Source organism: Leptonotus elevatus, chromosome 7, assembly GCF_054856555.1.
Source record: "Leptonotus elevatus isolate MCC_2025b chromosome 7, RoL_Lele_1.0, whole genome shotgun sequence".
NCBI classification, from domain to species: Eukaryota; Metazoa; Chordata; class Actinopteri; order Syngnathiformes; family Syngnathidae; genus Leptonotus; species Leptonotus elevatus.
This window is the reverse complement of record NC_141245.1, coordinates 13,128,475-13,154,904: the sequence shown is the minus strand read 5'-3', so window position 1 is coordinate 13,154,904 and position 26,430 is coordinate 13,128,475. Positions and strand designations below refer to the sequence as shown.

General features: G+C 39.5%; 1 protein-coding gene across 8 annotated transcripts in view; it reads right to left on the bottom strand.

Moving 5' to 3' along the window:
* dscamb (Down syndrome cell adhesion molecule b) overlaps positions 1–26,430 on the bottom strand; it is a 116,265-nt gene that overhangs the window by 49,813 nt on the left and 40,022 nt on the right. Inside the window, exon 1 of one of the 8 annotated variants that reach the window (XM_086080461.1) lies at positions 9,246–9,353. The exons of the other annotated variants lie outside the window; for them this stretch is intronic. The gene's annotated coding sequence lies outside the window, so the exon portion shown is untranslated. Of the gene's footprint in view, positions 1–9,245; positions 9,354–26,430 lie in introns of those variants that run through there. 8 annotated transcript variants of the gene reach the window in all.

Below are 26,430 nucleotides of genomic sequence, written 5' to 3'. Positions count from 1 at the left end.
TAACATAGTTTGAATATAATAGTAGAAAATCATGATGTGAATCAATGACATTAATTTAGCATGAAATGGAATAATAATACTGTACTGAAAAGATTTGCCCTGAGGCATGATCCATCCTCGAGATTAAAGTTCAAATTTATTAAAACGGTATCAAATGGATGCCTACGACAATTTGAAATCGTTATTGAAAAAAGCCTCCTGCACCTATAAAAGTGTCTTTCTGTGAATGCACCTGCTGCGTGAATAGATTTTCGCAATGCAAGAGAATGACAGAGCCGCCATTGACACCCCATTGAAGAAGGCGTCCTTGGTTTGAAGCGAGGGTTTTGGCATTAATGCTGCAATGCTTAGAGAGTCTCTGTGTCTTATTTACCCTCAAAAACCTCTGTGTTCCCGTTTGGCTCATTCTACTTCCTCTACTGCCTCCTGCATGTTCTATCCAGCTGTGTGTGTGTCCTGAATGCTAAAGCCGTGTTTAGTTTGCTAAGATATCTACAAGATGCCCACATAAACACCTTCCTTTTTATACATGTGATGGGGAATGAGAGAATATGAAATATGTTGAAAACTGAAGGGATTTTCAACAAAGGCCCGATAGTATCAGCTGTACCAAGATATTGGTGTTTTTGAAATGTGCATTTCATGAATATTACAGACTTGACGTGGCTGTGCGTGGATGGTATGACAAAATGACGACTTCTTTTGTTTGCTTGCTTTGGTGATCAACATTGGATTTAACTGACATCGACTTCAAGAATCAAATACTCTATTGCAAATTCAGATTCTTAGCAAATTTGTTTTCAACCAAGAAAGTTATTGAACATCGCTACATAGTGTTGCTTCAATCTCTAAAATTAGGTTTTAATAGCAGATAAGAATTCAAATATTTCATTCTTCCTCACGCACGCACGCACGCGCACAGGTTTGTTTTACTATATTTGTGGGGCCATCTTATTGACATAATGCATTTCCTAGCCTCTTCCCCTAACAACAACCATAAAAAATGATTGCCTACCACCATTCCTTACCCTAACCTCAACCATAACCCAATTCAAACCTAAACTCTAAAACCAAGTCTTGACCCTCAAAACGAGGTCTAAACTTGTGGGGCCCAGCAAAATGGCCCCTACATGGACGGGTGGGCCCCCGCAACCCGAAATGTTGGCCCCACAATGTAACAAAAACAAGATCACACACGCGCGGACACAATTCAGAGCGGAAACTATTGTGACAAGTGGTGTTATAGAACCACTTTTTTATATTGAAAATGGGCTCTCATTTATCATAAATGATTGCTGCATTGTAATCCATGCAAAAAATGTCCAACTGCCATGAACGATTCATATTTAATAAACAAGAGAGCAAGTGAGGGATGTCATTGTGAATAAATCATGAGACCGTCCCTCCACCGCATCGGATTTAAACGGGTACTGGTCGCTCAGATTGGCTTCACGTCAGTAATGGGATTACTGTAACATCTGAGTGAGAACATTTAAATGCTTTTCGGCATGGCTTTTTCATTCTTTAGTCCAACCCAAGCAAAGAAACACAGAAGTGTATTTACCATCAATTAAAGATTCATTGAAGCTACCCTCTGTGCACTTCTGGAAACATGCTGTCTTGATCAAATGGCCGCAGATAAACAAGCTTTGCTTCCAAACAGCCTTGATCTACTGCACTAATCTAATGCACTTGTAATATTGTTTATTAAGCAGCGGTCGTGTTCGGCATTACGGCATTAAAATAGGGTACACTGTGTTTTCTGGCATCCCAGAAGACAAGTCTTGCGGATTTATGTCATAGAGGGAGCGACCTAATATGAGAGCAACCGGAGAAAGGATTAATTTCACACTAATGTATAGCACTTTGCTGAGCACACACAAACGCGCGCTCTTAGCTCCGAAAACTGCTGAAAGGGAAAGTTGAGTCTCCCAGGTTAAAGAGTCATGGGGTTGTTTATGTCTTTAATGAGGTTAGCAATCCAGTAATCTCCGCTCAAACCCGCTGCCATTAAACAGTGTGTTGCTATGCAGGTCAAAAAGTAAACCAAAAAAGTATACGAAGTATAAATAAGCAATACAGATGAGTATTTTTTGACCAATCTCTACATCAGTGGCTCTCTTCGCATGCCAAAGCAACAGGGGGCGCTATAACCCCTAACTAAGTGTACATTTTGACCGATTGGAAGCCTGAATTGATTCAGGAAACGCTACAATAGCAAATTGAGGAAAAGGGGTGGGGACATGAGTGGAACACACTCTTGTACACTAGGTGGCGGTATGCATCTAAGAAGAAGAAGAAAAAGAAGGAGAAGAAGAAGGAGAAGGGGAAGGGGAGGAGGAAAAAGCGATTTGTATTCTTGACATTTAAGCAATGTCACTTTTGTCAACAAACAAAAAATATTTCAATTGTTTCAAGTAAGGAGATGATATCTTACAAAGAAGACGGATAATAAAAAAAAAAAGGAGAATCTTTTGTTTTGCTTTTATCTAGAATCCTGTCTGATCCAAAATGGCCAAAAACAACCCATGAATGTGTGGTCATGGCAACAATGTTATTACATTTACTGCCGAGTAAGCTGTTCACAGGATGTTTAGCGCATTTTAATGCTGCAACATGCACACAGCAACTATCCAGAGGAGAATATTCCACATGCACCTCCTCCTCCGAACTCTCAAAATGTTTGTGTGCAATTTGCTTGGCACTTTCTCTGAGCAAAATGGTGACTATATTAATATGCAATTATTTGGAGGCACCCCTTGATATTTTTGTGTATTTTTAAAGGCCTTTTTCCGCCTACAATTGTAAACAAATAAACCAACAAGCAAATAAATAAATAAACAAAATGATAATAATAATTATATTGTCAGCTGTTGCACTTCATGTCTAGGAAATTGTACTCAGATGGATACTAAAATGAATAAGCCTTCTATTTCCACCAAAGGGGAGGGAGGATGTTGGCTTTGGCTCGTCAATGAACTCGGATGTGTGTGCGCTTGCTTGTAGTAGTGTGCCTTCATAACCTAATTATTGCAACATCTTAACAACAGCAATTAGCACATTTCCATCAGACGTCACTAATTTGTGAATTGTGTGTGTGTGTGTGGGGGGGGGGGGGGGGGGGTTGTGAGACTTAGTTCAGAGGGTAGTTGCTAGTAATTGTCAATCATATCTACAGAGCTGTGAAAATTGCATATCTTAATTGCTGTTATTGTTAAAATGAGGCATAAATAAAATTGCATTCATTTTGTTTCCTTCCTCACCCGTTTCTAAATTACAACCATTGGTATTACCAAATTCCCGTTTCTGTTTCTGTAATGTTTAATAAAGTACAGTATTTGTTCGCTCTTTAACCCAAATATAGTTTAAATGCTAGAATTCATTCTGGTTGGATGTTCGCCAACGTTCGATTTGTGCAAAACATTTTTATTTTCCCAAAGAAAATAACGACAATTTCAGCAAACTGCCACCATCATGAACTATGTAATCACAGTACAGATAATAATAATAATAATAATAATAATAATAATAATAATAATAATAATAATAATAATAATAATAATAATAATAATATGTTTTAAATTACATTCTAACGTTCTTAAACACCATAAAAATGTACAAGACATTTTAAACTGTACTGTAAAATCATATACGACAACAAAAAATAAATAAAATATGGAATTGCTCAGGTATGCATGCCGATGCAGGTTAAACTGCATAGCAAAACCTTCAAGTAATAAAGTACTCAGCATGAATAAAATGAAATTTGGTGGGTAAAAATGCAGAGGTGAATAATATTTGGGCCTGCGAGGTGAGTCTCTTCACATTGACTAAACAGAGCAGATTTTGCAGTTGACATTTTGTTCTTCTATTATTAATTTGAATTCAGTGGTGCCACATTGAACTGAGCAGCATGGCATCACAAAAAACAAGGAAAAAACAAAAACACTACATACTCACAGAACTGAAGTCTCTGAATCTTTTATTATTATTAATTTAACTATTTATTATAGTAACATATAGTGAAGGGCTTAACATTTATATATTCCTTTACTAGATAGCAATTAACCTGTGTATCAACTTTTTGGGCCATATTTGTTTGGTGATGTGCAGTGAGATATTTGTTCTCATGTAAAATATGCACCTTGATGGCGTAAAAAAAAAAAGGCTGGGAAACACTGATTTACAGTAAAATGATGAAAATTGAAAATCTAATTGGATGATAATACAACTTGCCATAAATATAGAGGGTGTCAGTCTGAGGCAGAGATGGGCAACTAGCATTGCTTATTTTTTTCCAGATTTGTTTTTCTTAAAAAAATGCTGACAAGCATTTAATATAAACAATTGATATGTTTTCCATGAGGAAGTGGGGGGAAATGGGGATAAAAATTCCAGAATAATATGGGAAAAATTCAAAACATGAAAGAATTTCTTTTTAAAGAAAAAAATAATAATTTTAAGTTATAATATCACTATTTACCACTAGATGGCAGATATTTCTGATTTGCACTTACAGTGGGTCATACACTGCCCTATACCTATATAACAGGCATAATATTAAAATATAATAATAAAAAATATAAAAGAAATTTGAGGGAGTTATTTTTGTAAAAAATAAAAATAAAAGTACAAAATGAGTTCTTGCACATGTTAGTTAGTTGCTCAGCAGTTTTAAACTGTCCCTGGTCATTTTAATGCAAGAGAGACCTTTGCACTTATTTTGTTGTTTGGTTAGGACAATGAATGGATCTTTTATACTGTACGTACGTATTGTACGTGCAGTGAGAACTGTATGATCTATAATGAAATATATTCGGAGCAAGCATTTTTGCACATTTGCATGTATTTTGTCCACATTTAAACTAGTGTTTTGTCTAAAAGTCCCCTGAGGGATGGATACTATATCACTTTGATTGTGTCACATCTTAACACAACATTCATTCTAAATTAAAATACTCAATGCATGTCACTGAGTATTTATACAGTAGTCTAGGCATACTAAAGACCTTTGCCCCTCCCACTTCACCAACCCTCCAGCGACCTCCACAATCACCCCACAACCGCCAGCCATAAGCATGATGAGACTGTACAATGCGTCTGAGGCCCTGCATGCTTTTTAATAGGGCTTCCCACTAATTATGCTGACACAATTTGATCAGCACATGGCTAAGTATCTTCATCTGAGGGGGGTTTCGTGGTGATGGGGATTAACGCTGATGTAATAAGTACAATTTGTCACTATTAAGAGAGAGGTGTTGACAGGCGCCGGTGTTGTCAGGGCAACTGATGGTGCTCCCTGGCGACAGTGTGTATTCTGCTGCATCCGGCGAGTCGAGCTGTCAGCCCCCTCAATAATCGATGCCTCGGGTTGCTCTGCAACCGGCAGAGGCACACGTAGGATGACACGCTGATATACAGTATCATAAACACACCGAGGCTGAATGCCAAGCAGCCTTTCAAACTCATGTACACGACGTGCTACATAAATACATTCACCACAAACGTGCACACGTTTACTGATGGTAAACGGCCACAAACTTATAAACACATAAACCATAAAGTTCGGCCCAGTCTTTTCCTTCCAATTTTTCCTGGATTTTCACAGGAATATCACGTTCTCGTCTAGTCTTAGCTTCTCTTCAACTCACCAACATCATGTTTACTGTTTATGAATTTTCACATTTTAAATGTATTCCACACACACTGACGTATTTGGGATCAAACTGTTCTGCTCAAAGGCAAAGTCTGATTATGCCCAAAACACGATAATACTTACAATGTAGCCTTCAAGTTGAGGCCAATCAACCAGTGAGCAAGACAACATTGAACAAATGAGTCTGCTGGAACGTATTTTTCTGGGACATTTTTTATGCCAAAAGCAATATGGTTGCTATTATGCCGTTTTTGTTTGCTCTCATTCATTTATATATATATATATATTTATTTATTATTTTTTATTTTTTTTCAGTTTACATACTCTTGTTAACATAAAAGTTGAAAACAATATATTGAACTAATAGAAATATGGCTGCATCTTTTAGTCATTGATATAGTAATTTCATAATAATTCATAAAATTGAGTAATGTACTGTAAAAAACGAGGGTGATGTTGATTTGTGTTGAGGTCATTTTTCCTGCCACTGGATGGCAGAATTGCATATTTCCTTTCGTATTAACAGCCATCTCTTCTTTAACATGAAATAACTTGTGATATTCTGCACATTTTTAAAATTGTAAAATATCCTGAATCTCCACAAATATATGCATTGTTGTTAAATTTATTACTGCAAAATTTTGATGCAATTCCACCAGTACAGACTGGGGCGGTCATTAATCGCACATTTAAAAAATGAGTGGCCTTAAAGGAACTTTAAATTAACTCAAATTAAACACACTAATTTTGAGACCCCTAATATATATATATGTATATATATATATATATTATTTTGGGGAACAAGTGGGATTAATTCATACACTGATTCGCTCAATAGACTCAATTTCATGTTGGAATCTGTTAGAAAGAAGTAGAAGGCACTTATTTGTCTGAAGTGGGCGACATACACACCGATTGACTGCCATATGGCATCTGTTTGAGTGGGCGCGACTATTTGCAGAAATTGCCTGAGCAGTAACTTAAAGTCAAAATATGACATTCTGGTAGTGAGTCAGCTTGCTTCGCCTTGTGAAGGGATGGGGATAGGGAAGTTCCCTTTTAATATTAAACACAGTTTTTCATTCGCCCTTGTATGACATTTTTGTTGGCCACTCAGTCTTTTCTCGCAAAGTTTTCAGGTTTGAAATATTGATGATGTCTTTTTTGTGATTGTCAGTACTCTTGAATGTGCTCTGCTTTGATTAGAAAAAAAATCTGCCGTGGCTTTAATGAAAATCCTTTCTTTGTGTTTATAAGACATCCATTAAAAAAAAATTTTTTTTTAATGAATACAAAAGACAAAAACCTCTGAAGTGGAGAAAGTTGTGCGTCAGTGGCGTACTTAGCCTGTCAGTGTTCTTACTGGCCAAACCTTGGGCCTCACGATACCGCCCTTCTCCCATCAAAGCAAACCCCACAGGAATAATTCATTTCTCAGATATCCTTGATGAGGCCCTCTGTGAAGGAGACCCCACTCCAGAATAAAAAAACAAAAAATGAGTCACTGAAGATAGCTGTCATGTCACGTTGTCATCAGCAGACATAAAAGCTTGTGACATGTGACATTAACCAAAGGTCGCGTGCGGACTCCTTCCACGGGCGCCATTGCTTTTGAGTCTCTTCGGGATACATGCCATTTTCCGATCACGCCAGGCGAGAGCCCAACAGGAAGTGATACACTCCAAAGCGCACAGGATCAGTGTCCGCATTGGATCACGTCACACAAATGCCTCGGGCTTCCAAAGTTGCAGAGGCTGACGACTCCCAAAAATGAATAATAAGGAAGCAGTCAGCAAAACAAGGGAATGTGATGACGGTCATTAAAATGCAGGCACTTGGATCTAATGTGCTAAAAGTTACTTGGAGCTTCTTGTCTATGAAACACACGCACACATTTGCATGATGTGCTGTGTGTACAATTTGAAGGCATTGTCTTGGCAGGCATTTTGTGTGTACGTGTGTGTGTGTGTGGGGGTGTGTGTGTACGTGTGTCTAGGGGCCAAGTCAGCACTTACACACTGTGCTTTCCAGCTGACGTCAGGAGTGCAGGAGCTACTGTAGCAGGCAATCCCCATCCCGCCTTATGAGGGTTCTACGCATCCATATGGATCGCTTCATGCTCTTGCAATTTCATTTCACATCAGCACATATTCTCCACAATCTTTTACCTAAGCCAAGCACAAAAGCTCAAGGTATTGTTTTGTTTACTACATGCCGAAACCTTATGGCGGGGTAGCACGAGGAACTATATTCTTGGTGCAAATTCAGATGTTGTCGTGGTAGTAGTTGACCCTTCCATTGAAGAAAGAAAGACTCACAATAGCCATTCTTCAGAAGCCATGATGCTTTTTTTGGGGGGGAAATATGTTACAAAACTAAGTCACACTAGCTCCTTGTTTACAAATGCAAAAATGAAGCCTGCAAGAAAAAGAACACCGTATCTACTGTAAAACATGGAAAGTGTTTCAAAAATGTTCCAAAGGAATTACAGTCATGAACTTTGTGCCATTTGAGTCTCACACTTAACCCCAGCTTTGCAACCAAGAACGGCTTGCCCACTAGGCAAGATAGGCAGATGCTCAGGGTGCTGTGGACCCTGGAGGTGCCAAAACTCAAGTGAAAATTCACCTTCAATATAAATTAATTTAATAATAATAATTGCCATTTACTCTTATTTTCAAGTCAAAAGGAAAGAGTACATATTTCAAAAGGTTTGATGGTAGTTGTTGCAGTTGATATGATATATGGAAGTAAAACCACTTCATGATTGACTAATACAATTTGAAACAATCGATTTTTCTGTTATATATTTCATGCAAAAAAAATATTTTTAAAATAAATCTTAAAAAAGTTATTCTTGTCAGAGCACACACTACTGTTTGCAGAAATTAGGGGTGTCAGTCAATTAAAAAAATGTCATCGTAATTAATCACATGACTTCAATAGTTAACTCATGATTAATCAAAAATGTTATATCTGTTCTAAATGTACAATAAAATGTACAATAAAAAAAGTTTTCACACTCTTGTTAAAATTAAAGTGGAAAAAAATGTTAAACTAAAAGAACTATGGCTGCACCTTTTACTCATTGATACATTAATTTCATAATAATTCAGAAAATGGAGTTAAAGAAACGAGTGTGATATTGATTTGTGTTGAGGTCATTTTTCTGCCACTAGATGGCATAATTGCATTTGTAAGACATTGGTGACAGCTTAGTGCATTTTTCTTCTCATATTAAGAGCTATCTAATCTTTAACTTGAAGTAAAAAAAAATATTATTAAATACTCCATCTCCACAAATATGTGCATTATTATTACATTTACTACTGCTACATTTTGACATGCTTCCCCAAGTACAGGCTTTCCAAGTAAGGGGTGGTCTTTAAAAAAAATTGTGGCGTTAAAGGAATTTTAAATTAACTCAAAATGAGTGCACTCATTTTGACACCCCAACAGAAATAACATTTTGCCAGGACAAAAACAGCAACCATACTGCATTTGTTTCACTTATTTTAACAGCTCCACCTTGGCGGAGGCCATCAGACTACTGGGTGCTATTCTAGGTCAAATTTTTGTTAGTCCTAACCTCCTTTGTCTTTGCCGCTTCTAAACGTTCTCCTTGCATCTTCATCTCAGCCCTCTTGCCATTCACTGCCATCTTCTTCCTCTTATCCTCTGCCTGCATCTGTCTGCCTCTCTCCTTCCTCTCCATCTCAAAGTGAACACTGCCGCTCCTTGTCCACGGCCTCCTGCCTTGGACATAGACTCTCCTCTGTGCTCTACCCAGTGTTTAGCGGAGCTGCTGCAGGCCTGCCTCTCAGTATGCACAGCAGCCGCGTGGCCTGACAATGGCTCATTTCAACCTCGATTTCCCCTGAAATGAATGGGAGCCCACCCCGGCGCATGCGGCGTGCCTTTTAATTGGTCCAAGTTAGATTCAAACCATTAAACCACTGATGTCGACACATCTCCGCTACGCCGACACAAAACACGCGCGCGCTGCAACGCACACACCAGCCAGCAACAAAGGCCTTATCTCTCAGCCCTGCCTAAACGCAGACACCATGAATTGGCTTCCCCTGGACGAAATGTAGGCCCGCACATTTACTTGCGCACACACACACACGTATACACGTACACATCGAAAATGCCTTTTCTCATTCCCTGGGATTATTTATGCTCTGCTGGGTTTTGCTAATGTGTCTCTTTTGCTGCAGTGCAAAGAACATATATATGAGGAATATTGATTTAATGCCAAAGTGCAATCAGCAGTGCCGTTTTCAAACTTCTGGTGTATCGTGTGCGTGCTATTTATGAGACTTACCTGCATGGAGGAGAAAGACAAGGAAGGCCATTCACAGGAAAGCAAAAACGAAAACTACATTTCTGTAGTATTTGTCTGCATGAGTTTAATCTTAAAATTATTTAAAAAAAATCCTTAGTTCCTTACCAATTAAGGAGATAAATTATTAGATTCTATTTTTAAATTTGTTTTGCAAGACATTGTAATCACATGGATTTCAGATGACTGTATTCTTCAGAAAATACAACTTTGACTCAAATCTGTCAAAAATTGCATTTCCACATATCAGTTAAAGACAGATCAAAAAAAGTGTCACATGCGGCTAGTATGTCTCACAGTCAAGTGTTCCACCATTTGTACGAGCAGTTCCATGTTAGCGTGTAAATAAAGAGATGCTTTGAGATATGATGGACCTGAATTATAAGTTCTTCAAGATATGAGCAATCGAATTGCAGATTTTCTTTTGCTTGTGAGTGCCAATTTGAGATACAAATTCTGTTGGATGGATGGCAGGTCACTTCACAACAAGCATCAGTTTGGCAGATATAATTAGCAAATCATATCAAATTAGCACATGTACACAGACCATACAACAAAATGCATGGGCATATATTATTTTTCCTCTGCAAAGAACAACTAATATCACTGCTGAACTGAGACAACGAGAGAGGAGCTGAATATCTCGTACAGTATAGCTGTATGTTTGTTGCAGTGGTCAAGGTGCACACATCAGAATGAGCAGGTCTCTTGAGGTGTCCCTAATTTGTTGGAATTTAGATGTTTCTGGGGTTGGTGAAAGTCTCTGGTTGGTAACCCGGTGGGTAGTAGGCGATGTCTGGTCGGCGCTGGATTTCACTTTCCTTTCTTTTCTTTGATCCTTCCTCGGGTCTCCTGACAACTTCGCAACTCTAGCTGGATTCTGAAGTATTTGGTTTAGGTGAACGGTATGGGATTTTTAATAGGTTTTAGGTACACGCTCACGCACGCACACATGCACACACACAGACGCCCATGCACATACGCATTTACATAAAAAAAAAAAAAAGAGAGCAATGATGATGACATGTCGAATCGGTAAAATTAGCGAATGAACAATACTGAGCTCTCTCACGAAAAAAAATATATATACGAATGAGCAGCACAATTAAAGGTGAAAGTGTGACAGAGACATTTTCATTCTTTTAAAATTGTAATACTATATTGTCATATTGGGTTGTTGTTGTTTTTGGAGGCTGGAATGGATTCATGACATTTACATTTGTTTCAATGGGGAAGATGATTTGAGACAGGAGTGTTTTGAGTTACGAGCATGGTCAAGAAATGAATTAAAATCGTATCTCAGCGTGTCACTGCATTTTGTGTTTGTTCCTGAGAAAAGACAACACATGCTAAACTCATCTTTTCGGGTTTGGGATTTGATTGATCATAACATTTTTTTTTACAGGACAGAATGCAAAATGTATGCCTCACAGTCAAAGGTTCTGGCTTCGAGTCTCGGCTTTCTCCGTAGAGTTTGCCTTTAAAAGTAAAGTTTTCAGGAGAATACTGTAACTACTATGAAGACCAGCATCATGCGTGAGTGCCCGAGGCGTCGGCATCAAACCGCTGTCAAATAAGAGCAAGTCTCAGAACCAGGTGTGTTTCATCTCTCAAAACACAAGCGAGAAGACCGAGCCCAGCCCAGCCAGGCCGGACCAACGGGCCTTTGAACAATTTTAGCATTTCACTCTGAATTCACAACAGCCCCCCCCAGATGTTGTCAGAGATGAAAGAGGCAGTGCGCACCGTGCTCACTGGTGCTTTCGACCGCTGCTTGTTCTCTACGCAACACCACCAAAATAAAAGGGAAGTGATTACTCAAGCAGCTCTGGCGCTCTTCAACCATTTTACACCACCTGCTTTGATCTCCTTACGGCACGCTGCCGCCATGACAGATCGACATCCCACTGTCTTTGTTTTAGAGGATTTCCGCCACACTTTGCCCTCGTTGGAGCCACATGCATCTATTTGCTTGGTTAAGACTCTATTCCTCTCTAACTCTCTCCCCGCCAGTTGTCCTCCTCATTTAGCTCGTTAGCGCACGGCAGTAGCCGCGGAATCAATTACTGGGGAATGTGAGCTTGCATCTCAGCATCGTTGCCTACCACAAACTATATTAGGCCGGTCTGAGGGGAACACAAGAGATTGTGATGATTAGCCGTCCGCCCAGCAACTGTTCTCGAGCATCGTGCTTGACTGCTTTGCACATTTAGCTATCACCTCTGAGCTTTAGAGGGGTTTTTCTTATGTTCATAAGTCACATGCTGATTTACAAAATGGGGTCAGCAGTTCAAATAAAATAAAACAAAACTCTAATGTGCATATTTACATGTGGATTGCCTTAGGATTTATTTATTTTTTTGCTACTACAGCGGTTTCTTACCATTATGTTGCGGCATCAGGTGTACCACACAAAATTAGCCACTTTCACTAAACTCGTCTGAATACGTGCTCTAGAAAACAAATGTAATCTGTTCCATCCATGTCTCGTGTATTTTAAAAAGCTCTCTGTTATATATAGCCTATATATTGAACATTTAGTAATATCATCTTTAAATAGAATGTAAAAATTTAAAATAGTATGTGCATCATGATTAATTAATTGTGACTCATTCTGGTATGTGCAACTTGGCCATCGGGGAGGCAATTAAATCATGAAAACAAAAAAAGAAGACTTTCACGCGATATGAAGTAAACTGCATTAAAATTAGTCGATTTTCACAAAGGATAAACAAAATATGCCTCTAGGTATCTACTTTATGTTGATGCACAATTTGTGTTGAAATTGAAATGTTCCCTATCTGCCAAACTGCTACTTGTGAATTGAGCTGAGCTCACTCTCTATACAATGCTCCTACCAGTGTTTTTTCTCTCACTCTCTCCGTCACTCGTGGCAACTTAAATTAGAATGTCTCCTCAACTAGTTAGCGTAGCTTTAAGATGCCGCTTATGCCTTAGCCAGTGTGGAGGATTTTTTTTTGTATGATATCAATAGGCGTAATAATAACCAACTTGGATTGTGCCTTTGGCCACAATGTGGAGCAGGGTCCTGGTTAAAGTAAGCCATTTTAAACTTCTTCTTTTTTTTTTTTTTTACGTTTTAGGAGTTAAAGTAGCACTAAGGGACTTTTCAACCTTAATCAAATATTTTCATAACTCTTTTGATGAAACGATGAATCGACTTAAAACTAGTTGAATGACACCTTTGCCTTGACCTGAAGGGGTCTGTATCATTTTTACTGGCACTAAGCAACTTTGAGGAGGATGGTAGGAACACAAAACACTACAAAAAACTACAAACGTGCTGACTACTTTATGGCATACAACACTCCACCCTTTCCCCATTCATTACAAAGATGGAAGTCAATTTGAATGTCGACGCATGATTAGTGCTTTCCTGGCAGAAGTTGCAAAACAACGTTTTGTCTGAGGAGACCGAAAAGAAAAAAAGGAAAAGGGAAGCTACCCGAATAAATGGACCGTCAAGGATCAACATTGGCTCGGCTTTTCGCTCACAAACGACGCACTGCACTTGTCCTTATGGGGAATGTGGTCTTCCTTCAAGCATAACAATACCGCTTTTGTCCATACGGTGTCGCCACAATCAATGTAAACTGAAAGTTCCTTAGTGTCGCTTTAAAACAGCGGTAAGCAGCCACAAATGTGGAGTGGACCTGCTTCTGTACTTCCTTTACAATCAGGAAATGTCTGTTGGTAAAGCATGCATCTCCGAATCTTGTGATTTGTAAAAATCAATGGCGAGAAGAGATGCCTGATTTTCTATGGACAGCAACAATATGCTCATGCGGCGTGTATGTCAGCAGCAGATGCAGACAAAGTGCGTGGGATGAACACAAGCTCGTTTTGATCTTGACGCTGCTTGCGTTTATCCCGTGTGATACTTTCCATCATGCAACCTCCCTTGCTGTTCTATCCTTCGCAATATTGAGTCCTTTATTGTTCTTTACAGGCATTGTTTCTTCCCGCCTCTGTCCCCATTTCAGTCGTTGCATCCGCTGCACCCCCACACCCCCTCGTCTTGTCTTCTCCCCCTGGCCTCAACCTCATAGCAGAGACTTTAGGACGAACTCCACCCTCCTAGACAGCTGCACATCACCAGCTGTAGTAGGAAGCATAACATACTCCTCCTCCCTCTCCCTTTCCTTCCATCAAAGTCCTCCCTTTTGCTCCTCCTGCCTTGTCTGAATACACAGAGTGGGGAGCAGCCAGACGCAGCCCGTCATTCATGTCAGACTCATGACACAAATTACCTTCTTTTTGATCATTAATGGAAGCCATTAATGTGTCAACCAAACATGCACCGCTACACACACTTCACACTGAAATCACACAGAAAAACCTTTTTTTGGATTCCCATCATCTACACTGAAGGACAACAAAGAACCTGGGCAACAATAATTCATTTATTTCCTTTATGTATCTATTGTCACGGGTTTGTAGCATTTGACTTAATTGACTATTGGAAAATGTATTGTTCAGTTAATCAAATGTTTTTCATCTTAATTATTTACAATGATGGAAGACGTGTTTGTTGACTGTTCTGAACACCTGATTCAATGCTAGTGTTGTACTGAGTAGAGTAATGCTCCACAAAAGAAGCGGTGCCATATTGTGGATGTAATATAGTTGAACTGATCAGGTTATTTTAAACGAGACTTCGAAACTTGGTGAGACTGAAGAAACACACTTCATTTTTCCTCAATAGTTTCAAAACCCAGTACTGTTATGATAATCTGGGGTAAACCTATTTAATGATTTTTAACATATTTTTTATATAATTTTTGGGTGTTTTTTGGGGGGGAGACAACCCCCATTTTTTAATGGAAAACACATATCGGAGGTTTATCACTATTTTTGGATTACTGTAAATATTTTAGGCTTACAAAATTGTTTTAAAATAAATACATATTTTTCTCCCAGATGTAGGCTTATGTAAAATTAAATTGTGTGACAATATATGTATTTTTTAGTATAATTTTGTTGTTATGTTTTGTTATAATAAAGTCTTTATGTTACATGAGTGTTATTTTTTGCATCTTGGCAGCTAGATCTAAATGTTTCTTTCAGTATTTCTTAAGACATGTTAAAGAAATATGTTTAGTATGAGTATATTATTATTGGAATTGGGATTGTTGATTCCTTATTTTGCAGAATAGTACAACTCTCTTTGTACTGTCTGTGTGCTTTACGAAAAGACTGCCGCACCCCTGCGGTGCTTTGTACAGCTGGCCTCATCATGTATGATTTAATATTTGAGGATCATTCGGGTCAACGGTGAACAATAGCCAAGCCTTGTCAGGAAATTGGATTGAAGTAGGACCACATAGATTTAACATATAAGAATAAACGTGAAAATCTCCTTGTGAATGCAAAGTAAGTGGAGCAGATTAAAAGACCATGTTATGTTAAAGATGATAAATCCTTTATGTGGCACACAGTCGGCTCATGTAAGCAAGATCATTTAAACATAAGAGCATATTTACTGCACAGACGAACCATCATTTTGGATTTAGGTTTTTTAAAATTCAAGGTTGCCCTTTTATTCTCCAATGATCTTTGTTTGCAGACACAGGCACGGGAAAAGGGAGTTGAGATATCACGTTGTAAAAGGTGAGATTCGTCACAAAGATAAATGCACATCTGTAACAATGCAACGCTAAGGATGGAGAAAACAAACAGGTAAGGTAGGGTGTTGTTCAAAAGAGCAGCAGCTTGTGGCGAGGAAAGCTCTTCAAAGCTATTGCCCTTTCCAAATTCACTTTCAAGCAAAGCTTTGTGTGCTTGCGCCATCGCATGCGTTATGCATTTCTTTCTCACAAGTATGGAGAGAAAACAGATGAGTGCAAAGAGAAAAGAGGTATGCATTAGAAAGCGCAGGCAGAACATTCTATTTTTCCCAATGATTGAGAGGTTGTCATCCACATTTTCTGCATATTTTTACTGTTAAAAGGTTGTGCCTGTTGTGGCTTTATTTTGGTTTGGGTCATTGTGTTGTCATGGTCGTGGATTTGTCCCTTGTGATGATGATGATGTCAGCGGCTATGCAGTTGCTATGGTCATGTATTTGTAACTGTTTTCTTCTTGCCACTCCCTTTCAGGCTGCTTGTTTCTACATTTAACATGTACTTTTCTTCTTCTTTTACTTTTGTCAATTGAGATATGAACATGAAAAATGTGTCACTCTTATTTTGTCATATAGGCCTTTATTCTGTCATATGGAATTGAGCACAGTCCTAGCTGGAGTTACTGAGAGACACTTTTTTCAGTGCATTGAGGCACGCTCAAGGTTCTTAGTCGAGGTTTCTCCATGTTAAGTGTTTTCTTTGAGGCCGTCTGAATCCAGCCCTGCTTACTTTGTATTTTTGTCTATAAAGACTCAGTTTTTCAACTTCTATGTCTTGTCTGCTTTGGGGTCCAAGCTGCGCACCTCACGTGACAGTAGCTGTAGTTTAACGCAACAATTTAAGGTTCACTTAATGATCTATGCTCATGCTTTACAGTGTAACATCTAAATGTCAAACTAAATCTGTTCTGGGATGCTGGTTAGCCTCAGATTTGTTTATGTTTTCCCACAGGAAATAATGGAAATTTGAAATTCGGGATCAAACTGTCACAAAAATTCAATCTTATACTGTATACTGTATAGGCAAGAACCAAAATATTTAGTTTCTATTGACAATGTTTTCTGGACTGCTCCAGTAGATAATAGTCAACACGGAAAAATCCAATTTTAATGTACAGACCAGCGAAATTGACTTAGGCAAAACCCACAAAACATGAAAAACAAGGACTAACAGTGGGAGACAGGACAGAAAGAACTGCAGGTACTTGCTTTTCAGAACCCAGAGATCTTAGATAAGGAAGGAAGATGCTAGGGAGGTGGAGGAAACTAAAGACAAGGCTCGAGCCTTGCTCCAGAAGGGGAGCATAGTAGGAGCCTGGAGAAAAACTTTGCACATTCAGGCCATACAAGTATTTACAACAGATTTTTCACAGAAAAACCGCAGGTGTTATGATGCAGAGACTGAAGATGAGGTTACTGTGAGGGATTCCTATGACTGCTTGGGGCGGCGGTGGCTCAACTGTGTTCCAGATTGGATCAGGACCCAATTCCCATCGATTTCGGAAAAGTACTTTTTACACACAATTCCCTTGTATAGTCTCATAAGAGCACTTGCCTGAAGGTGTGTGTTCATTAGACACTTTCGCTGGTAACTTAGACAGTCACCCACTTAACCAGTCTAATAGGGTTGATTTTCAGCATAATATTTCATTTAACAAATGATGACAAGTCTCAATTGACTCCTCAGCACATGACTATGGCAGGCAGGAATGCTGTTGCCACAGAGACCACGAGTGACACCCTCCAGGATTTGCATGGATCTTAATTTGATCTACTTGAGATTGCAACTTCCTTCCACTTGATTTAATTAGGCGGAGAGATGTGACTAATTAAGTTGACGGTGAGAAACACAAGCACGTCAAAGGCAGCTGATGAAACGGCAGAGGCAGACGACGGTAAATATTGACAAAGGAAGTTTATTGGTTGAGCAGCGAAACAGAATCGCGGGGTGAAAGACTGTTGGGTCTGGCGCCGTTTCAGGGTGTTCGTCATTCATTACGCAGATAATGGTGTGTTTCATTTTGTCGTGTAGCAAGCACAGTGGCTGTACGTGTTGTGTATGAATTAATTTACAACCATGAATAACAGAATGTGAAAATGATACGAACAACAAAATCAGCACTTTGCAAACAGAATGACTGTAAATGGTACTTCATCCTTACAAGGCCCTCGAAGCGCTTTACAATTGACTATTCACCTACTGATGACGGAGCACCAGGAGCAACTTGGGGTTCAGTATCTTGCTCAAGGATACTTCAATGTGATCACAATGGCATGGGGTAAAACCAACAACCTCTACCACTGAGCCATGCCGCCCCACTGTGCGGTTGGGAATTAACAATACAGTAGAACGTCCAAAGTTTTTCTCATGTCAAATGAAAACTCTTCTCTTCTGGTATTGATATCTGTATCTATCCCTAATAATTCATCAGCATTGAATTGACTCAGACTACACTACAGTACATCCATGTCAAAGTACACATACATTATGTACACTGGAGAGCCTCTTATCACCTGTTTCACGGCCTCGTATTCCAGGCTAAGATAAGAGCCCGGCCTATTAACATTTGGCAGATGTGCTGCTCCCACATGAAATACCTGCATAGCTAAAGGTCTTCTGAAATGTTGAGGTGTATAATTGCCAATCTGTGCTAAGCCCTGAGGCCTCATTCCCTTCGTTTAGGCCTTTTATGGCGGCGCGACAGACGGAGAGTCTTTTCCAGTACATAAAAGAACAGATGTTAAAATCACTTAACCAGATTGGTCTCCCTCAACTTCCCAGTGTATCTTACTTTTTTCATCAGTCTGGTGATCATCGGGCAGCGAAGTGAGGTTCACACAATCCCGTGTCCATTATGCCATCGAGGCTAACATTCACGTCTACCAACAGAAGTTTTTGATGTGCTGTATGCTTGTTTGTTATTAAGTACAGTACTGTATAAGTAAAGATGTTTTTATAGGGTTTGACTAAAATTTGGTGTGCGGCTTCGGTATGACCTAAAAAGTAATTGGTAGAAATGTCATTAATGACCTGGCTGGCAAGGTGCATCTATTTTTTTTTTTTAAAGCTAATACAAATAGTAGAAAGTGGGGTGTAGCACTCTAGTTGTCTCGAACTTGGCTGTTGGACTCACAAAATATTTTTATCGACTCAACTGAGTCCAACTACTGTATGTTTTTGCTACCTGGGACCAAGCCATCTGATTGGTTAACCTGAGTGTGAGCGCCAAAGCACACAGTCTTTTTTTTTTTCAGTCATGTCAGCCAAAAGCAGGTTTGAAAAATGTGTTTTTACCAATAAACGAGAACTAGCGTTAGCCACAATCAATGTCTTAAAAAAACAAACATGACGCAACCTGCAGATTCTGTAACAATAGACAATTTCTGACACATAAAGCACCACGTCGAACTTTGTTTGACACTTGCAGAGGCACAGCAAAAAAAAAAGCTGAGCCGCAACCTTCTGGTATTCTTTCGTAAAGAGGCAAACTCTATGTCTTCCCTTTTTTTTTTTTTAATTAGGGAAAGAAAATAATACGGTTCCTACCTGTTTTCCTCTGACTGTCTTGCAGATCGGTAACATTAGTTTTTTAATGTATCATAGAACCAATCATTTTCTTGTCTGAATATCGCTAGCTTCGCCGCAACAACTTTAGCACAGTTTGCTAACAAACAACAAAGCCAGTGTTAGCTATTTCTATTTTATTTTCCTGTCTTAAGGTTTACTCTTGATCTCATCTGGACTTGGACCTTGTGGACTCGGACTTGACTTGGACTCAAACCTTGGTGACTCGAATTTGACTTGGACACGATAAATGTGGGCTTGAAAGCTGATGAAATTGTATTTACAAGCACTCAAAAAGTTGCCTAACCATGACTCAGTTTGAGCATCAGCAAGATATGTTTAATGTCATGTCGCAAATAGATTAGGAAACTGAATACTTGAATATATTTTTAAGACATTCACAACTGAAATGAGAGCCAGAGATATGTAAAACCTACTGATCCAATTTTGAGAGGGTTGTACTGTATATGCACGTGGCTTGGTGAAGGAATGCTATCTCTCAGGTTAAATATGTGTTACTGATACTTTTAAATTGAATTTTAATCTGTGTTTGAGGCCACAAATTACGCCGGGCTGGGCAAAATCTATCAACGATAAAGTTATTGGATTTATATGTAAATGCCCCAGCAGTAAAGTAGCGTGGTCATGCGGAGACAAGGTAATCATGCAATGTTGCATGCAGGGCAGTTGCTTTTGTTTTTGGGTCAATTGGTGAGAAACAAGACAATGGCTGCCTCCATCCTGCTTATCTCCCCTGTGATATAGCTCTCCTTTTCTCAGAGCCGGCATTTCCTTTCCATTGCCTTGCTACTCTCTCCTTCTCTGTCCTCCAGTGGTCTCATTAGGGCGGGACTGTGAAGGGAAGGTGAGATGGTTACTGTGACAACAGCAGAGAATGACTGACGGAGTGAGGGAGAGCTGTATGCGCCTGTGTGTGTGTGTGTGGGGGGGGGGGGGGGGGGGATCAACCGCATTCATGATAGCATAGCTGCCCCTGAAAGTGTTTTATGTTGTTTTTCAATTGAGTCTTAGAACATTATTTTGGGGGAATTTGGTAGCCCACACTATGGCTCGATAGGCCTTCCGGCACATTATTTTGCATGCCCCCGGCACTTCTGGCAATTTGGTGTCAAAAAGTAGAGACGTTTCAGATTCGCAAAAAAATAAACGGTCTAAGTGGTGATGCAGGTGATGTAACGCAATTTTGTTCCATTTGATTGCGGCCCAGGCAGATAGATTCTGAGATTCGTGCATTGAAACCTCTGACTCGTTGTAAAAATCAATTCAATGAATGAATTATTATCATTATATATCATTAATAATCATTATATATTATAAAATATTTTTAAACAACACCATCATTTAATTGTCAATGCACTTTGCCTGCGACAATATCATGCATGGACTCGAGCTAGTGCTTTCGCTATGTAAACTGTGCGCACACCTTTCTCTGCTGAATTTAAATGGATTAATGAGGGGAGCCAGTTCGACTGGCCGGGAGTCAGCTGAGTCAACAGAGCAAATGCCCTCTTCTGTGCGCTAATCAAGCAAAAGACCAAAAGAAAGAAAATTACACACATGCACACAGTTAGACTGCGCTTTGTGCTAGACTTAACAGGGCCCTTAAAGTTGTTCGTAGTTTGTCGGTGTTGAATGTAGCTAAATTTGACAAGAAACTCTGAAGCATTCCGAGTCATGGGTGTTTGCATAAAGGAAGAATATAAACAGAAGAGAACAAACACAACTGGACGGACCAGAGATGAACAAAGTGGAAAACAGACAGCGGAACATAATTGAGTTGGTCATCCATTAAAGCTCTTATCTATTTCAGGAGAACTGGACACACAAAATGTGCTTACTGTTAGAGGGGAGTTAAGATTAGACCCGGGTGAGTGGAATTGTGCCCTTCGGTAGTCGACTTACAGTAAAGAAGTGCCAACTATATGAGGGCGTAATCAACCAAATAAAAAACCGTTTTTGAAGCTTTGCATTTGTGACATTGACCTCTGACTTTAAATGGGGGAGTGTTACAACTTAAAGAAAAAAAAAAGAAATGAAGCAAAAACAACACAGCTTACCTCCAAAAGCCGTTATAAAAAGGCAGTACGCAAACACTGCTGTGGGAAGTGGACGCTGCCTCCTGTGGTGTGGATGACCTTTTGCAATGCCACATAGCTCTGCAAGACTTTGATAAAGAGCAGCTGGGAGGTGACACAATGCCCTTGCGGTGGACACACTGACCACACGGGAAGCATAAAACACACACGCACACACGCACACACGCACACAGACGTACACACAGGGGCAACCAACTGGCCTCCAAATATCATTTGGTTCAGGTCACGGGTTCAATTTCCGTTTCAAACAGCGGGGTGTATGACTGCAGGTCAAACATGGCAGCTGGCAGAAAGCAGGTATTAGCCCTGAATACATACTAGTGTCATTTTCATAAGTATGTCGGCTGTATGTATCATACTTTTATCTCTCCTGAAGGAGTGATGATGAAAGGATGGCATTTTTGCATTAAGAAATAAAGAGAGAAAATCACCTTGTGATAAGATGGCCTCAAGGGGAAGCTAGAAAGTATGCAAAGTCCTTGCGAACATTCATTTGCACAAAACGGGAGTGGAGGAAGGTGAAAAATGACAGATGCATCAGAAAGGAACAGATGCACATGCTGGGTCTATGAAATGGAGCAGAATATGTAAAAAAAAAAAAAAAAAAGTCCCTTAAATTCATCTGTATTGGCCTCAGATTATCGAGTGTGTAAATGTACATATATATATATATATATATATATATATATATATATAAATATATTAATAAGTTTTAACGACAACAACAGTTTGACCCTGAAAATGCTAAATGGTTCTTTTTATTTACATGGCAGAGCTTTGGAAATGGAAGTGGAAATGACCAGACATTAACACGCACACACACACAAAACTACAACGCACCCAAATTGAAACACTAATCTGATTATGTAGCAGCTGCCACAGACAGCCTTCATTCAGTGTTGTGGTTTATGAGTCACCACGCGCATGCACATGCATGGTTACATCCATACACAAATGTAGCCACATGGCTCCATATGCCCAAACACGCTTGGGATACCACCACCACAGTGAAGTCACCATGTATCGAAATACTGATTAACTAATTTCTTAGGACACTTTGTGTAACATCTTCAGAACTTGAAAGACTGGAGATGACCATGTCTTGTTGGAGACAAGACACGGTAATGGGATGCAGCGGACATTTACGCTCCGTGCTCTACTGCCACCAAATGTCACCACTGAGACATGTCATGCAAATCACTAAACACCAATATCACTACTTTTCACTTCTAAATTCCACTAACAAATGTAAACGTAATGTATTTTCACAATTGAATTGACCATGACTGCAGTGCCGATCAACAACAGAACAGGTTTGTGCAGGGTTATTAGGGTGTTTGTTGGGTGCAGCGAAGTAAATCTGTACTGCAGCCTACTGAGATATTTCTAATCTCTCATAAAGTGAAATAATGTAATTAAAATGTGGGAAAACACCAAAACAACAGCATGAGATCCACTCAGAACCCAAATTAATATGGTTACGGTAATACAGTGGTACCTCGGAGTTTGAACACAATTCGTTCCTGTGAAGTGTTCAAAGTTCGAATTGTTCAACCTCCGAAACATTTTTCCCCATAGGAAATAATGTAAATGCAATTGATCCGTTCCCAAGCTCCAAAAACAGAAAATTCCTATTTTAATTTCTATTTATGTAAAAAACATGTACAGTATTTTAAACAATAAAAAAAATACCTGACCTTTTTTGTTGTGGTGTGATGGCATCAGTGGAAAATACTGTGTTAATGCATTCTTTAGTTTGTTAGTGTATTTTACATTGGGCCTATTGTTCTTGTGCGCTGTTTAGCGTCAGGCACATTGTTGAACAGCTAAGGGGGGTCCTTGTGCAGTATTTAGAGAAGTAGTCACAGTAGTCACAACGACGCGATAATCTCCTTCCTAAATCCACTATGGTTCGTAGCACTGTACGTTTTTCTTTTCTTTTCTGCCACTGGAACTGCTGTCTTTGTTTGGGCCCATGTCGAAGAAAATTGTCGTGGAAAAATCAAAATGCACTCGCGAATGTATTCACTCGCTTTGACTGGAAATGAGCAGCGCTTTGTCTCCACTGTAAGCATTCGGCATCACTCGGCTTCACTCGGCTAAGCGATCAAGGTACGTTCGGCTTTGCTTGGTTTGCTTGCGTGTTCTAACTCCGAGAATGAGGTCAAACTCCGAGGCATTTTTTTGTCCAATTTTTGGGTCAAAGTCCGATTTGTTGAGTTCCGAGACGTTCGAACTCCGAGGTTCCACTGTCCATTATAGGCAGTGTCCTTGCCAGGTCAATGTAATGTTATAGAGCATGGGTGTCAAACTCAAGGCCCGGGGGCCAGATCCGGTCCGCCACATAATTTTATGTGAAACGTGAAAGCAAATTATGTCTGTCAATTTCCATCCTTGCTAAAATCTGTCATGTGCAGAAAATGCTGATGTTTTCAAAAAAAAATTGTGTGACCCTTTTTACAGTAATTTAAACAAAAATGTAACAAACTATTTTCCTTGACTTCTAATTTCAAAACTAGTACTCCATCAACCTGTTGTGTGTAAAAATACGATGAGACGGTTAAACATTTATTTGGTTTCACCGTCATAACGGCCTTTTTATGCAGTGTAGATGATGAAAAAGAGTAGATACTTGAAAGTGAACAAGAACAAAAAATTAAATGAAAAGAATCATGGATGGTTGGTCTCAATATTTATAGAGGATATATTTGTTCAAATGCATCTTAATTATGCTAAAATACAACTAAAATGATATTTTTACCAAAAGTTAATAATGTGCAATTAAAATATCGCAATATAATAGATAAAATATTTTAGTTGCAACAGTTATTAATAGAAGACGCAACAGGAATGAATGCACCTCTTTTAGAAAGGAAATTTCCGGGAATAGAGTGCATATCATTTCAAACTTAGGCCCATGCAATTTTAATATTTCCCAATTTCCTTTGATATCAAAGTTAATGGGAAAAAAATGGAAATGTAGTTGTCATTTGACTGGTCATGCTGATATCAGGGACGTGCTTCCTTTTGAGCTGCGATGAGTCAATCAGTTCGGGAGTAGAGAGTCAAAAGATTCAGTGGGTCAGTCGTTAATGATTAAGTCAGTGCACAGACTTTATGGCTGTGTTAGCTAGCAGGCCGGTCATCCAGCCAGCCAGCCGGGCCATAAGTCTCCACTTAATTCAGTCATTTAGAAGGCCAGCCGGACAGTCAATTACAGTCAATATGTTAATCAGACACTGCTGTCAGTCAGTCAGTCAACAAGATAATGATGGAGCGCCCGTTCACACAGGGTAATGACAGCCAGGCTCACGCTTCCAGATGTTCCTTTATGGCGTGTTTGAGAATGTGACAACATGTGAAAAGAATCATCACACTGACACTTTCAAAGGGAATGTGAATATTCCTATGTCATCAATTCAGATGATTTGAAGGGAAAGGTTCTAGTACAAATACAGTGTGTTTACCCTCTGGCAGCATCAGTGTTGCAAGTCATAATTTTCCTGGAAAACACCTGCAGGCAAAAATATCAAACAGCAAGCAGCTGCTAACTGTTTGCTTTTGTCTAATGTGAGGGGGATTCCTTTGACAATGTGCGTGTGCAGGGGGACCGAAACAAAGCGCATAATTCCGCGAAGAAAAGAGAAGAGCGGCAATGTGACGCCCCTTAGATCACATCCACGCTGAGCATTGCAAATCAGACACAGAAAAGGTTCGCTTTTATCTGCTGAGAGTCATTTGTTGTAGGGAGCAGCACGGCGCCAGCGCCGCCGCCGCCGCCTTTGACTGCCACATGAAAATGTGCTATCACAAGGAGGCCTGAAGGTCATGTGGCGCTGGCGTGGTGCTACTTGGCACACAGGCGCCGCAGACAAATATATTTACATTGCAGACTTGTCTATAAAGGATATGGGCGCATTTAACTTGAAACAAGTGGAACACGATGTCCTTGGGGGAAATCTGAGGGCATTTGCATATTTAAAGACACGGGCGCTACCATTTATGAATGATTGCAAATGATCACATATTCTGATTGTGTGAGCAATTTTCAGCAGAACAATTGCAGTGTTTCGTTGTAATAACTTTTGATTTCGATGATCCTGGAATAGAAGCCTCCTCTCGGCGCACAGGGCTCTGCGTAAAGTAGAGAGAATGCCATTAGCGGCGTGACAGCTACTGCGAGTCTTGATGTGCGATGGCCGCCATGCTGATTGCCGCCTCACTGTACGCGGCCTCGGCCTCGGCCTCACGGATAATAGGAGACTATTTTTAGCCTGGAGCGAGAGGGTGCGGGTGTGAGAGGGTACGGCTGAGAAGAAAAGGGATGAAGCAGCCCGGGGAGAGAGGGGAGAGATTTCATTGACAACATGCAACACTGAAGTAACAGAAAGAAGACAGGAAAATGTTATGGGCAACCAAGCAACTAATAAGCTTGAACCTCAGCACTCTGCATAATGCGACAGCTCATTACCGCCCAATTAGGCATTACAATGCCTTGCTTACTGAGGTTTATTGATGCAAATCAAGCAGGATAAAATACCCCGCTGCCAAAGAAGAGATGAAATGATGACAAAATTGTCGAAAAGTCCTTCTGAGGCAAGGGTGTGATCCAAATTAGGGAATGGCTCTGACAATCTGTATACACTCATTAACAAACAGCTGGTGCTATTATTGTGACCACTTCAGACCGCTGTCACTCAATGACACATGACCAGTGATGCCTGCGAAAAGTGCGAAAAGTGTGAAAAGTGAGCAATCACTATATATATATATATATATATATATATATATATATATATATATATACATATACTTTTTTTTCTTCCGTCATTGCACACTGTTCTTTTGTGCTTCAATAACACTGTGGTTGGCTTAGCTATTAAAGTAACTTGTAATCTAACTTAGTTACTTTTAAAATAAAGTAATCAGTAAAGTAACTTAGTAACTTAGTTACTTTTAAAATAAAGTAATCAGTAAAGTAACTAAGTTACTTTTTAAAGCAAGTAATTAGTAAAGTAACTACGTTACTTTTTAGTGTAACTGTGGCACAATACACATGACCATGACCACTTACCTAAACTTGACCTTTGATGTTTTGCCACA